This window comes from Ahaetulla prasina, chromosome 9 (assembly GCF_028640845.1).
Source record: "Ahaetulla prasina isolate Xishuangbanna chromosome 9, ASM2864084v1, whole genome shotgun sequence".
Classification (NCBI taxonomy): Eukaryota; Metazoa; Chordata; class Lepidosauria; order Squamata; family Colubridae; genus Ahaetulla; species Ahaetulla prasina.
Genome location: NC_080547.1, coordinates 23,207,340 through 23,223,990, shown reverse-complemented (window position 1 = coordinate 23,223,990; position 16,651 = coordinate 23,207,340).

Sequence of the window (16,651 nt, the reverse complement as noted above, 5' to 3'; positions counted from 1 at the left end):
TTTCTCTTTTTTTATTTTTATTTTTGCTGCTGCTCTTTTTGGCTTTACTTTTTTTTTTTATTTTTGCTGCTGCTCTTTTTGGCTTTACTTTTTTTTTTATTTCTACTTGGGAGAATTTTTTTTCTAGCATACAAGTGGATTAAGGTATAGAAAAACCTGAAGACTACGTCATATACACCATTTTTTATGGTGTGTTGCAGAGGTCCCGATCCTTACAACATGTCAATTCCCAAATACCCACGTCGTATATTTCCATAGTCATATCACATCCTGCATCATGTGTAGGGCAACCTTGAGAATATATAGTTTTCACACCCCTATCTGAAAAAGATGAAAATAGATTAGCACTTCTAGGTCAATTGTTGTACAATAAACCCAGAGGAACATATCCAATACTCCTCCTTAGAAAAGCTTTTCCCTTCCTGGTACCTACAAACGTATTGGTATCCATTCCCAAAATCTGAGAGTTGACTCAGGGGTGAAATGTAAAATTTGTTACTACTGGTTCTTTGGCTTGGTGGTGGGGTAATGTGACTGGATGGGCGTGGCCAACTTTTTTTTTTACTTTTAAAAGCATTTTTTTCGGTTGAAGAGGTTGTAAAAAAATGCTTTTAAAAGCCTGTGGTGATCAGGCAACTCAGCTGGGATCGCCAGAGGAAAAAAAACTGCCTGATCACCAGAACCTTGTAAAAACATTTTTTCTACAACCTCTTTGGCTGAAGAGGTTGTAGAAAAATGCTTTGAAAGGGTTCTGATGGTCCCAGCTGAGCTGCCTGATCACCAGAACCTTGTAAAACATTTTTCTACAACCTCTTTGGCTGAAGAGGTTGTAAAAATGCTTTTAAAAGCATTTTTTTGGCCGAAGAAAAAATACTTTTAAAAGTTAAAAAAAAAACCTCTGATGATTGTGTGGGTCAGCAGGGCATGGTGGGGGCAGGGATTTTTGCTACTGGTTCTCTGAACCACCTGCCGCCATCGCTACAGGATCAGGCGATCCAGTCCGAACTGGGAGCATTTTACCCCTGAGCTGACTCTATAAAACAGAACACACATGATTTGATAGCTAAAAACTATAATCTTTATATCCCCTCTCTACTTTCTTCTCTATCTGGAGCACAAAAAATAAATACTCCACTGTAACTGCTCCACTGTATTTTTAATTGGCAAGTGTGTGTCGTGTGCAGAAGGAATGTTTTTAATCTGAATAATGTTGGATTTTAAGTAGAAACGTACATACCTGTAGTAAATTTGGAAATCTGACACTGTTGACCTGGATGAGCAATACAAGTTTTTGATGCTTCCTTAATGACCCAGTTTTGTCCCACTTCAGTTTTTTCACAATTGATGCAAGTAAGAGTTTCAGCCACTAGAAAAAAGAAGCAAGATCCAGGTTATATAAATATATAATTTCGATAGCTCCAGAATTTCTATACTGTTCATTTCCCCAAAGTTTAACTGGGTACTTGGGAGTGGTGGGATTCAGCCAGTTTGCACCACTTCGGGAAAACCGGTTGTTAACTTTGTGAGCAGTTTGGCAAACTGGTGGTTGGAAGAAATCATTAGGGCAGAGAACCAGTTGTTAAATTACTTGAATCCCACCACTGGTAGTTGGTATCAATAGAATTATAGGCAAAATAGTGAAACAGAGAAAAATGAGAGGGAGGGAAGCATTCATCCCCATCTGTAAAAAAGGCAACAAATGTTCAAAGTAAAAAAATCAATTCTGATGAAGTTCCCCAGAACCAGAATAGTGTGGAGGGAGGATACAAATGAAAAATGATAAATATACAGTAGATTTTTAAATACTCAAAGGAAATATCACCACCAGTCCTGATATGAAGAATTGTGCACATTAGTGAAACAATGTAAAGAATCTGCAATATTTTAATCCCCTTTGTTTAGTCATAGCCTGAGTTGCCAGTTTACTGCATTTAAAGCGACAATCACATTTAAAGTGCAGGTTCATTTTCTGGAACTGTAATATTGAACTTGGTATATATAATAAAGGATTTGCAGTAGACAAGTCTCCACAGAAATCTTGTATCGGTTCCATAGAGTTTAAGAGCTCTGGGCTCACAACTTTAAAACTTTCTTGTTTTGTTTCAATGCATTTTATTTTTGTTGTTTCTAATGCTGGAGTAAAGTATTAATCTCAGCTATTTTTTTTCTACCCACTGTTAGGTTGTAAAACTAATTGAAATTGCCCATCAATTAGGTCAACACCACTGCTGTCAAAAGATTAAAGACTATGGGACATAAACCCCTCTTCAAAATACTTTACTGGTTTCCAACCAGTAGGAGGTTTGGTTTATAGCACAGCTAAGGTAAAGGTAAAGGTTGCCCTCATACATATGTGCTAGTCATTCCCGACTCTAAGGGGCGGTGCTCATCTCCATTTCAAAGCCAAAGAGCCAGTGCTGTCCGAAGACGTCTCCGTGGTCATGTGGCCGGCATGATTCAACGCAAAAGGCACACAGAACGCTGTTACCTTCCCACCAAAGGTGGTCCCTATATTTTCTACTTGCATTTTTTATGTGCTTTCAAAACTGCTAGGTTGGCAGAAGCTGGGACAAGTAATGGGAGCTCACTCCATTACACGGCAGCACTAGGGATTCGAACCACTGAGCTGCTGACCTTTCGATCGACAAGCTCAACGTCCTAGCCCCTGAGCCACCGCATCTCCTATAGCACAACTAGATGGACAAAATGAAGGAAATGAGTATCCAAAAATATACCCATTGTAACAACACAGTTGAAAGCTCCAGTTTTGGCTACTCACCCAAGGTAGAGCAGAAAAGGATGGCAATCGAGAACCACAAAGCCTTGCTCATGTTTTCTTTCCTTCCAGCCTTTGTTGCTTTGAAATAAAATTGAAGAATCTGGTGGAACTTTGATTTGTATTGATGAAGATGATCCTGACCTGTTATCAAAGTCAGTATTATAACTCACACAGATGTACTTTCAGAGCAAGTCCCAGATGGATGTGAGTTTTCTGGATAATGAAGGTGGTGCTATAAATGCTCCAAAATTACAATAAAAATCTTATGACCAAGAATCTGCAATAGCCTGATGCAGTATGTTCTGTGCCTCATTGTAGGCTATACCTGAATGCTTGATTAAGCTATTTTGAAAACTTTCTTAATCAACTGGAAACACATTAAAATTAGATTCATCTGTAGACATTATTGGCCTTTTGGTAGACATTCTCTTAGGACCCGTCTTCCCACCTATGTGTGTATCTTACGAAAACACTTGTAATACTGTATTTCCAAAGGTATTGAAGACTGTCTTGGGCCAAACATATGCCTTGAAATTGCCAAATTAACAGCTAAAAGAAAATCTGAGGCAGAAAAGTAGAATATTTGTGTGTGGGGGAATCTCTTTATTCCACATTCTGCTGCTTCAAATGGTGGCCTTTGTTGTGAGATCTGGTACTGGCTACTACTTTACTTGCTTCAAAATGGGTTGCAATCATTAATGGAAGTCATAGAAGCTGTCAGCCATGATGGCAGCCTGAGTGCCTCTGAAGGCCATCTGCTGGGAGATCAGTGGGCTTCCTTTTTCAGAAGGTTGGCCACTGTGACAACAGGTAGGTTTTAGGTAATGTGGCCTATATCTGAAGTGATGTCAGTTTTTTGCCCTCATGCCTTCCTGTAGCCTATGACTTCCATTGTGTATGGAAACATCCTTGAAATTCCTTGTATTTGCTCCAAAATAGAGAAAATAAAGATATTAGACAGGCAGAATTCTGGAATAGAAATAAATTAGCGAATATTGCTACTTCTTATAAAAACTGCATAAAGGGTTGTCACCTTGCTTGTTGTCTATCTTTGTCTACTTAACCCATGGAAGACAGATGGTGAGAAGCAGAATTTTCTTCCCCTTCTGTCTTCTTAAATCATGATGTTACATAGGAATAATAAGGCCTTGTTAGCAAACCTGGGGACAGTAATGATTGGGAAGGGATTGTGAGTGATGCCCACATAATGCCTTTGGGAGCAAGTCAGAGATTCTTAACAGAGGTCACAAATCTTAATAATTACGGGTCAATGACAAGGGAAGTCCATATCATTCTGTACTCAGTTTCGAGTAAATGTTTAGAAGTCAAATAATAGAATATATATTAATGACCCATATCTTAAATTTTGATTGCTTTGTGCATTAAGCTTATGGACAATGAACAAATAGTCATTATCCATAGGAACACGTGATCCTGACCTGTTATCAAAGTCAGTATTATAACTCACACAGATGTACTTTCAGAGCAAGTCCCAGATGGATGTGAGTTTTCTGGATAATGAAGGTGGTGCTATAAATGCTCCAAAATTACAATAAAAATCTTATGACCAAGAATCTGCAATAGCCTGATGCATTATGTTCTATGCCTCATTGTAGGCTATACCTGAATGCTTGATTAAGCTATTATGAAAACTTTCTTAATCAACTGGAAACACATTAAAATTAGATTCATCTGTAGACATTATTGGCCTTTTGGTAGACATTCTCTTAGGACCCGTCTTCCCACCTATGTGTGTATCTTACGAAAACACTTGTAATACTGTATTTCCAAAGGTATTGAAGACTGTCTTGGGCCAAACATATGCCTTGAAATTGCCAAATTAACAGCTAAAAGAAAATCTGAGGCAGAAAAGTAGAATATTTGGGGGGGGGGGAAATCTCTTTATTCCACATTCTGCTGCTTCAAATGGTGGCCTTTGTTGTGAGATCTGGTACTGGCTACTACTTTACTTGCTTCAAAATGGGTTGCAATCATTAATGGAAGTCATAGAAGCTGTCAGCCATGATGGCAGCCTGAGTGCCTCTGAAGGCCATCTGCTGGGAGATCAGTGGGCTTCCTTTTTCAGAAGGTTGGCCACTGTGACAACAGGTAGGTTTTAGGTAATGTGGCCTATATCTGAAGTGATGTCAGTTTTTTGCCCTCATGCCTTCCTGTAGCCTATGACTTCCATTGTGTATGGAAACATCCTTGAAATTCCTTGTATTTGCTCCAAAATAGAGAAAATAAAGATATTAGACAGGCAGAATTCTGGAATAGAAATAAATTAGCGAATATTGCTACTTCTTATAAAAACTGCATAAAGGGTTGTCACCTTGCTTGTTGTCTATCTTTGTCTACTTAACCCATGGAAGACAGATGGTGAGAAGCAGAATTTTCTTCCCCTTCTGTCTTCTTAAATCATGATGTTACATAGGAATAATAAGGCCTTGTTAGCAAACCTGGGGACAGTAATGATTGGGAAGGGATTGTGAGTGATGCCCACATAATGCCTTTGGGAGCAAGTCAGAGATTCTTAACAGAGGTCACAAATCTTAATAATTACGGGTCAATGACAAGGGAAGTCCATATCATTCTGTACTCAGTTTCGAGTAAATGTTTAGAAGTCAAATAATAGAATATATATTAATGACCCATATCTTAAATTTTGATTGCTTTGTGCATTAAGCTTATGGACAATGAACAAATAGTCATTATCCATAAGAACACGTGATCTGACCTGTTATGAATGGGCGCCGGCATAAGTATACAAAGTGTTTCTATTTATTTGAAAATTATGTTCTCTGCTTATTGGTGCATTGCTTATTCTGCATCTCTCAGAATGTTGTGATGCAGCTGAGTATGTAGAATTGAAGCAGTGTTTCCAATCTGTTAAGCTATTGAAAGACAGATAAATGAATAGATACCATGAGTGAAAAACAAATCTTGTCATTTGCTGAATGAAATGCAGATAAATTGCCAACAACTTCATTTACAAGAAAGACATTTATATTTTTGCATGCATTCTGGGACTGATGTCATCACTTAAAAGGTGGAGCAAAGACTCAGCGAAGATGGGCGGTATGGGAGAAAGAGGCTTTTGCAGTGCAATGGGCTCTCCTATCCTGGAGACACTTCCTAGAGGGGGTAAAGGAGCCTTTGGAAGTGTGGATTGACCACAAAAACCTCAAGGCATTGAAGACCCCTTGGAAGCTTTCCCCCAAACAAGTTCACTGGGCTCAGTATTTTAAACACTTTAACTTCAACCTAGAATACATTTCTGGGGTGGGGCGGGGCGGGGGGGAACCGATTGGCTGATGCTTTGTCCAGAAAGCCCCAGTTTGACAGCCAGTGAGAAGAGGTAGTACATGCCATGATCTCTGATACCCAACCAGCAGCCCAAGCACGCACTAGAGTACAAACGTGGCACAGTTCCAACCTCCCCAAAGATGAGTTGACAGCAGAGCTAAAAGTGGCGCTCTCAAACAATATGTGGTTTAAGGAAAACCAGATAGAGTTAACTTTAGAGGGATTGGCTTAGAAAGGGAGGAAGATTTATTATGACTCCTGGTGCTGAAGCGTAGTCATGATTCTTGACTAGGGGGCCACTTTGGATTTTTAAAAACCCTCCATTTGACTAGAAGACAATTCTGGTGGCCAAGGATGAAAACCGATGTAGAGGACTACATAAAGATCTGCGCAATCTATGCCACCATGAAGTCCAGACCAGGGAAACCCTCCACCTACCAACAGATCTGCAGAACCATCCAATGCCATGGTGGAACAATACGTCAGATGTTATGTAAACTATCAACAAGACGACTGGGTTGGGAGAACCGGAAGCATCGAGGGAGAACTGGAAGCGTCGTGGCGAGACTGGCTGGATAATAACAGGCTCTGATGAGCCTGGCGAAATCCAGCCAGAAAAACCGCAGTCTGGGGGTCTTCGTACCGGAAATGTCTTGTAGGGATGGTGAAGAAGGAGAGGCATTTCGGATGACTAAGAGGAACAGGGAAGTTCCTCGGAAAGTCAGAGAAAACTCTTCGATCCGGTAGCAGGGTGGCAGCTATTGCGACTGTCATAAAGCTGGGGCAACCAGAATAAGAATTGTGCAGGAGCAGAGTTTTGGATGGAGTATTGGTACCGGGTGAGTGAGTGGCCAACTCACAGGTAATAAAGAAACAATTGGAAATTTTTAAAAGGAGTCCCAGTGTGGAAATAGCAGCTAATTAGTGTTGGGGAATGTTAATGGAAGGAGAAGAACAAAGCAGAAGTAGAAATACTAAAGCCCAAAATGGAGTTTGATATTTGTAATTGGAAATTTTAAAAGGAGTCCCAGTGTGGAAATAGCAGCTAATTAGTGTTGGGGAATGTTAATGGAAGGAGAAGAACAAAGCAGAAGTAGAAATACTAAAGCCCAAAATGGAGTTTGATATTTGTAATTGGAAATTTTAAAAGGAGTCCCAGTGTGGAAATAGCAGCTAATTAGTGTTGGGGAATGTTAATGGAAGGAGAAGAACAAAGCAGAAGTAGAAATACTAAAGCCCAAAATGGAGTTTGATATTTGTAATTGGAAATTTTAAAAGGAGTCCCAGTGTGGAAATAGCAGCTAATTAGTGTTGGGGAATGTTAATGGAAGGAGAAGAACAAAGCAGAAGTAGAAATACTAAAGCCCAAAATGGAGTTTGATATTTGTAATTGGAAATTTTAAAAGGAGTCCCAGTGTGGAAATAGCAGCTAATTAGTGTTGGGGAATGTTAATGGAAGGAGAAGAACAAAGCAGAAGTAGAAATACTAAAGCCCAAAATGGAGTTTGATATTTGCATGCATTCTGGGACTGATGTCATCACTTAAAAGGTGGAGCAAAGACTCAGCGAAGATGGGCGGTATGGGAGAAAGAGGCTTTTGCGGTGCAATGGGCTCTCCTATCCTGGAGACACTTCCTAGAGGGGGTAAAGGAGCCTTTGGAAGTGTGGATTGACCACAAAAACCTCAAGGCATTGAAGACCCCTTGGAAGCTTTCCCCCAAACAAGTTCACTGGGCTCAGTATTTTAAACACTTTAACTTCAACCTAGAATACATTTCTGGGGTGGGCGGGGGGGAACCGATTGGCTGATGCTTTGTCCAGAAAGCCCCAGTTTGACAGCCAGTGAGAAGAGGTAGTACATGCCATGATCTCTGATACCCAACCAGCAGCCCAAGCACGCACTAGAGTACAAACGTGGCACAGTTCCAACCTCCCCAAAGATGAGTTGACAGCAGAGCTAAAAGTGGCGCTCTCAAACAATATGTGGTTTAAGGAAAACCAGATAGAGTTAACTTTAGAGGGATTGGCTTAGAAAGGGAGGAAGATTTATTATGACTCCTGGTGCTGAAGCGTAGTGATGATTCTTGACTAGGGGGCCACTTTGGATTTTTAAAAACCCTCCATTTGACTAGAAGACAATTCTGGTGGCCAAGGATGAAAACCGATGTAGAGGACTACATAAAGATCTGCGCAATCTATGCCACCATGAAGTCCAGACCAGGGAAACCCTCCACCTACCAACAGATCTGCAGAACCATCCAATGCCATGGTGGAACAATACGTCAGATGTTATGTAAACTATCAACAAGACGACTGGGTTGGGAGAACTGGAAGCATCGAGGGAGAACTGGAAGCGTCGTGGCGAGACTGGCTGGATAATAACAGGCTCTCATGAGCCTGGTGAAATCCAGCCAGAAAAACCGCAGTCTGGGGGTCTTCGTACCGGAAATGTCTTGTAGGGATGGTGAAGAAGGAGAGGCATTTCGGATGACTAAGAGGAACAGGGAAGTTCCTCGGAAAGTCAGAGAAAACTCTTCGATCCGGTAGCAGGGTGGCAGCTATTGCGACTGTCATAAAGCTGGGGCAACCAGAATAAGAATTGTGCAGGAGCAGAGTTTTGGATGGAGTATTGGTACCGGGTGAGTGAGTGGCCAACTCACAGGTAATAAAGAAACAATTGGAAATTTTTAAAAGGAGTCCCAGTGTGGAAATAGCAGCTAATTAGTGTTGGGGAATGTTAATGGAAGGAGAAGAACAAAGCAGAAGTAGAAATACTAAAGCCCAAAATGGAGTTTGATATTTGTAATTGGAAATTGGATTTGGAGCGATTAAAAGTATTCACAAGAAAGACATTTATATTTTTGCATGCATTCTGGGACTGATGTCATCACTTAAAAGGTGGAGCAAAGACTCAGCGAAGATGGGCGGTATGGGAGAAAGAGGCTTTTGCGGTGCAATGGGCTCTCCTATCCTGGAGACACTTCCTAGAGGGGGTAAAGGAGCCTTTGGAAGTGTGGATTGACCACAAAAACCTCAAGGCATTGAAGACCCCTTGGAAGCTTTCCCCCAAACAAGTTCACTGGGCTCAGTATTTTAAACACTTCAACCTAGAATACATTTCTGGGGTGGGGCGGGGCGGGGGGGAACCGATTGGCTGATGCTTTGTCCAGAAAGCCCCAGTTTGACAGCCAGTGAGAAGAGGTAGTACATGCCATGATCTCTGATACCCAACCAGCAGCCCAAGCACGCACTAGAGTACAAACGTGGCACAGTTCCAACCTCCCCAAAGATGAGTTGGCAGCAGAGCTAAAAGTGGCGCTCTCAAACAATATGTGGTTTAAGGAAAACCAGATAAAGTTAACTTTAGAGGGATTGGGTTAGAAAGGGAGGAAGATTTATTATGACTCCTGGTGCTGAAGCGTAGTCATGATTCTTGACTAGGGGGCCACTTTGGATTTTTAAAAACCCTCCATTTGACTAGAAGACAATTCTGGTGGCCAAGGATGAAAACCGATGTAGAGGACTACATAAAGATCTGCGCAATCTATGCCACCATGAAGTCCAGACCAGGGAAACCCTCCACCTACCAACAGATCTGCAGAACCATCCAATGCCATGGTGGAACAATACGTCAGATGTTATGTAAACTATCAACAAGACGACTGGGTTGGGAGAACCGGAAGCATCGAGGGAGAACTGGAAGCGTCGTGGCGAGACTGGCTGGATAATAACAGGCTCTGATGAGCCTGGCGAAATCCAGCCAGAAAAACCGCAGTCTGGGGGTCTTCGTACCGGAAATGTCTTGTAGGGATGGTGAAGAAGGAGAGGCATTTCGGATGACTAAGAGGAACAGGGAAGTTCCTCGGAAAGTCAGAGAAAACTCTTCGATCCGGTAGCAGGGTGGCAGCTATTGCGACTGTCATAAAGCTGGGGCAACCAGAATAAGAATTGTGCAGGAGCAGAGTTTTGGATGGAGTATTGGTACCGGGTGAGTGAGTGGCCAACTCACAGGTAATAAAGAAACAATTGGAAATTGGATTTGGAGCGATTAAAAGTATTACAAGAAAAAGAAACCTGAAAGAAAATATTTTTGAAACAGGATTGAATATAAACTTTAAGAAAAAAATTGAATCTTAAAGGAAGAGTAAAGAAAAACTTACAATAGAAAACCCCCGTAAAGGATATTTCAATTGGATTTGAATTGGAATGTAAACTTTGAATTTGGAATATATAAAAATTAAGAAGAGAAAGAAGGAATTAGGAAAATATCTGATAAGTGGATTTAATACACAAAACTGGATATTTTGTTAAATTTTTGATTTGAAACTTGTGGATTGGAGAGAGCCATCTACTGGTGGAAAAAAGCACTACATTGAATACTTTGAAATTCAGAAAAAATATAGTGACCTTGATCCACAAGCCGTGAGAAATTTTAAGGAGGATTTGTTTTCTTCTCATATTTTACAAACTATATAAATGGAGGGGGGAATCCCAAATATGCTTGAAAGACTCATTGAGTTAAGATGCACACCATGTTCAAACTCCAACCATGTGGATTAGGAATTGAAGATGTTATTTTCTTGCAGCTTGCGGTCCCGTAAGTAACCCGGCCCTATGCCATTATATTAATTATTCCACATTCTGCTGCTTCAAATGGTGGCCTTTGTTGTGAGATCTGGTACTGGCTACTATACTTGCTTCAAAATGGGTTGCAATCATTAATGGAAGTCATAGAAGCTATCAGCCATGATGGCACCCTGAGTGCCTCTGAAGGCCACCTGCTGGGAGATCAGTGGGCTTCCTTTTTCAGAAGGTTGGCCACTGTGACAACAGGTAGGTTTTAGGTAATGTGGCCTATAACTGAAGTGATGTCAGTTTTTTGCCCTCATGCCTTCCTGTAGCCTATGTTGTTGTTTGTTGTTTTTTGTTGTTTACATTTATACCCCACCCTTCTCCGAAGACTCAGGGCGGCTTACAATGTATAAGGCAATAGTCTCATTCTATTTGTATATTTTTTACAAAGTCAACTTATTGCCCCCCCAACAATCTGGGTCCTCATTGTGACTTCCATTGTGTATGGAAACATCCTTGAAATTCCTTGTATTTGCTCCAAAATAGAGAAAATAAAGATATTAGACAGGCAGAATTCTGGAATAGAAATAAATTAGCGAATATCGCTACTTCTTATAAAAACTGCATAAAGGGTTGTCACCTTGCTTGTTGTCTATCTTTGTCTACTTAACCCATGGAAGACAGATGGTGAGAAGCAGAATTTTCTTCCCCTTCTGTCTTCTTAAATCATGATGTTACATAGGAATAATAAGGCCTTGTTAGCAAACCTGGGGACAGTAATGATTGGGAAGGGATTGTGAGTGATGCCCACATAATGCCTTTGGGAGCAAGTCAGAGATTCTTAACAGAGGTCACAAATCTTAATAATTACGGGTCAATGACAAGGGAAGTCCATATCATTCTGTACTCAGTTTCGAGTAAATGTTTAGAAGTCAAATAATAGAATATATATTAATGACCCATATCTTAAATTTTGATTGCTTTGTGCATTAAGCTTATGGACAATGAACAAATAGTCATTATCCATAAGAACACGTGATCTGACCTGTTATGAATGGGCGCCGGCATAAGTATACAAAGTGTTTCTATTTATTTGAAAATTATGTTCTCTGCTTATTGGTGCATTGCTTATTCTGCATCTCTCAGAATGTTGTGATGCAGCTGAGTATGTAGAATTGAAGCAGTGTTTCCAATCTGTTAAGCTATTGAAAGACAGATAAATGAATAGATACCATGAGTGAAAAACAAATCTTGTCATTTGCTGAATGAAATGCAGATAAATTGCCAACAACTTCATTTACAAGAAAGACATTTATATTTTTGCATGCATTCTGGGACTGATGTCATCACTTAAAAGGTGGAGCAAAGACTCAGCGAAGATGGGCGGTATGGGAGAAAGAGGCTTTTGCGGTGCAATGGGCTCTCCTATCCTGGAGACACTTCCTAGAGGGGGTAAAGGAGCCTTTGGAAGTGTGGATTGACCACAAAAACCTCAAGGCATTGAAGACCCCTTGGAAGCTTTCCCCCAAACAAGTTCACTGGGCTCAGTATTTTAAACACTTTAACTTCAACCTAGAATACATTTCTGGGGTGGGGCGGGGCGGGGGGGAACCGATTGGCTGATGCTTTGTCCAGAAAGCCCCAGTTTGACAGCCAGTGAGAAGAGGTAGTACATGCCATGATCTCTGATACCCAACCAGCAGCCCAAGCACGCACTAGAGTACAAACGTGGCACAGTTCCAACCTCCCCAAAGATGAGTTGACAGCAGAGCTAAAAGTGGCGCTCTCAAACAATATGTGGTTTAAGGAAAACCAGATAGAGTTAACTTTAGAGGGATTGGGTTAGAAAGGGAGGAAGATTTATTATGACTCCTGGTGCTGAAGCGTAGTGATGATTCTTGACTAGGGGGCCACTTTGGATTTTTAAAAACCCTCCATTTGACTAGAAGACAATTCTGATGGCCAAGGATGAAAACCGATGTAGAGGACTACATAAAGATCTGCGCAATCTATGCCACCATGAAGTCCAGACCAGGGAAACCCTCCACCTACCAACAGATCTGCAGAACCATCCAATGCCATGGTGGAACAATAGGTCAGATGTTATGTAAACTATCAACAAGACGACTGGGTTGGGAGAACCGGAAGCATCGAGGGAGAACTGGAAGCGTCGTGGCGAGACTGGCTGGATAATAACAGGCTCTGATGAGCCTGGCGAAATCCAGCCAGAAAAACCGCAGTCTGGAGGTCTTCGTACCGGAAATGTCTTGTAGGGATGGTGAAGAAGGAGAGGCATTTCGGATGACTAAGAGGAACAGGGAAGTTCCTCGGAAAGTCAGAGAAAACTCTTCGATCCGGTAGCAGGGTGGCAGCTATTGCGACTGTCATAAAGCTGGGGCAACCAGAATAAGAATTGTGCAGGAGCAGAGTTTTGGATGGAGTATTGGTACCGGGTGAGTGAGTGGCCAACTCACAGGTAATAAAGAAACAATTGGAAATTTTTAAAAGGAGTCCCAGTGTGGAAATAGCAGCTAATTAGTGTTGGGGAATGTTAATGGAAGGAGAAGAACAAAGCAGAAGTAGAAATACTAAAGCCCAAAATGGAGTTTGATATTTGTAATTGGAAATTGGATTTGGAGCGATTAAAAGTATTACAAGAAAAAGAAACCTGAAAGAAAATATTTTTGAAACAGGATTGAATATAAACTTTAAGAAAAAAATTGAATCTTAAAGGAAGAGTAAAGAAAAACTTACAATAGAAAACCCCCGTAAAGGATATTTCAATTGGATTTGAATTGGAATGTAAACTTTGAATTTGGAATATATAAAAATTAAGAAGAGAAAGAAGGAATTAGGAAAATATCTGATAAGTGGATTTAATACACAAAACTGGATATTTTGTTAAATTTTTGATTTGAAACTTGCGGATTGGAGAGAGCCATCTAGTGGTGGAAAAAAGCACTACATTGAATACTTTGAAATTCAGAAAAAATATAGTGACCTTGATCCACGAGCCGTGAGAAATTTTAAGGCGGATTTGTTTTCTTCTCATATTTTACAAACTATATAAATGGAGGGGGGAATCTCAAATATGCTTGAAAGACTCATTGAGTTAAGATGCACACCATGTTCAAACTCCAACCATGTGGATTAGGAATTGAAGATGTTATTTTCTTGCAGCTTGCTCCTAGATAGGAAACTTGTACCAGAAAGTAACACCAGATAATCTGTGTTGAGTTTCATGGCATTTGGATTGGGACCACCTGGGATGTCATGATTCCTTCTCTGTTTGGATAAGACCTCATCATCTTGGCCATCCCTATCTTGGGGATTGAGGTGACTTCCTTATTGTGATCTAGCTGATGCAAATGATCGATGGTGAGATGATCAACAATTGGACTGCTCAGTGCTGTTTATTGGGGTCATTGGATAATAAATATATCGATAAACAGATGTCTGTGACTGGCATTTTTTATTTGTCAGCATTGTATATTCATATGCGATCTATATTAAATATTTGAATTCTGGAAAAGTGACATATTTTTGTCATTAGTTCCATCATTTGATTTAATAATACATACACATCTTCCTGATAAAAAGAGAATGAGTCTTTAGAAGAATGTACAAGAAGAGACTGAAGGATTGCACCTCCTTTAGTGACTCATGCTCCTTTACGGGAATCAATAATGCCTAAAGGTAAAGGTAAAGGTTCCCCTCGCACATACATGCTAGTCGTTGCTGACTCTAGGGGGTGGTGCTCATCTCCATTTCAAAGCCAAAGAGCCAGCGCTGTCCAAAGACATCTCCGTGGTCATGTGGCCGGCATGACTCGACACCAAAGGCGCACGGAACGCTGTTACCTTCCCACCAAAGATGGTTCCTATTTTTTCTACTTGCATTTTTACGTGCTTTCGAAACTGCTAGGTTGGCAGAAGCTGGGACAAATAACAGGAGCTCACCCCGTTACACAGCAGCACTAGGGATTCGAACCGCCGAGCTGCCGACCTTTCGATCAACGTCCTAGTCCCTGAGCCACCGTGTCCCTTTTCAATAATGCCTACAAGACTATAATTACAACCTGAAACAAACCATCTCATCTTTAAAGCGATGGACTCATCAGATCATTTTTTGCAGCATAGCCTTCGGAAGCCTGGAGGAAGAAAACAGTGGAAAGTAGGAGAAAACAAATTGTCCTGAATTGAGGGTGATATTGGAACACCATGCCTGCTTTGTTTAGGGTACATTGCAGAAGTCACTATTATTGCAACATTTTATATCCAGAACGCCAAGTTTTACTAGACCTAATGTCAGATGACATTCATCGATAGATTTCGTGCAGGCTTGTGCAATTAAAACTGAGGATTTTCCTATTGTAAAAGAAGAAAATAGATTAGCAGATTGATATCATTGGTTGTGCAACAAATCCTGAAGAACATACCCAAGAAATCTCTTTAGAACAGCTTTCAACATCATGATACACCCCACTTCCCAAGATATTAGTATCCAATTCACCAAATTAGGTGGGAATTCTAAGAGGTGAGAGCCTCAGTTACAGGTGGTCACCAAGATTGGAATCATCTGTAAAAAATGGAAGGATTCGATTTGATAGGTTGAAACTACAAATTACATACCCACTCTCTAATTTTAGCTCTACTAAGAACACAGAAAACTAGAGGTTTGTAAATACTCTACCATATTTTTAACTAGCAAGAGTGTGTCATGTGCAAATGGAATATTTTTATCTGAGTAATATTAGATTTTAAGTCAAGAGAAACATACCTTGATAACGGGTAATTTTACACTTTTGACCTAGTTTAGCAATACAGGTTTTTGACGGCTTCTCATTGATAAAGCTAGATTCTATCTTAAATTTTTTGCGTTTCTTGCAGTTAAGAGCTTCAGCTGCTGGAAAAAGAAAAAAAAATCCAGATTGTATAAATATAATTAATATCCATAGCTCCAGAATTAATTTACCTCTAATTTCCCCAATAGTTTAACTTAAAAAGGGAGGCATTCATTCATTCATTCATTCATTCATTCATTCATTCATTCATTCATTCATTCATATATTCATGCATTCATCTACAAGGTCACCCATATTTTAAGAGTGCCACAAATATTCAAGATAAAAAGGGAATTTTTGTAACATCTGATGATGCTCAGTAAATCCAGAATACTCCCAGGAGCATATAAAGAGATTGTATAATGTGTTGCTTGAAATAGATTCGGAAAAGGATTTGGTAAAGGATTGTATGATAAAATGGGCACAGAATATTCAGGAACCAATAATGTTGGAAACATGGGAGAAAATCTGGGTTAGAAATGTTAAGTTTACACAAGCACAGAATTTAAGGGAAAATTTTTATAAGATGTTTTATAGATGGCATTTAGATCCCAAAAAATTATCATGTATGTATCCTAATATCCAAGCGAAATGTTGGAGGTGTGATTGTGATGATGCTACATATTTTCATATTTGGTGGACTTGCAAGAAAATTAAGGTCTTTTGGATAAGAATTTGGTGGATTATTCAAAATGTACTGAAGAAGAAGATAAAGTTCCTGCCACAATTTTTCCTTTTGGGAATTATAATGGATTGTACAGGGATTGAGACTAAATTGATTTTGAACTTAATAACAGCAGCAAGACTGTTGATTGGACAATACTGGAAGAAGAAGAGATACCTACAATAGAAGAATGGATATTGAAATCTAGTAGAAAGAACTGTGGGTAAACTTAATCTTCTTTTTCAAAATGTTCTGCATGATCCACCATACTTTAATCCAAAATGCTTTAACTTTTTACAAGTCCACCATATATGGTAATAAGTGGCATCTTCACAATCGCATCTCAACATTTAGCCTGTACATTAGGATACATACATGACAACTTTTGGGGTCTAAATGCCATCTATAAAACATCTTATAAAATTTTCTCTCATATTTTGCACTTGTGTAAATTTAACATTCCTCACCCAAATTCTTTCCCAAGTTT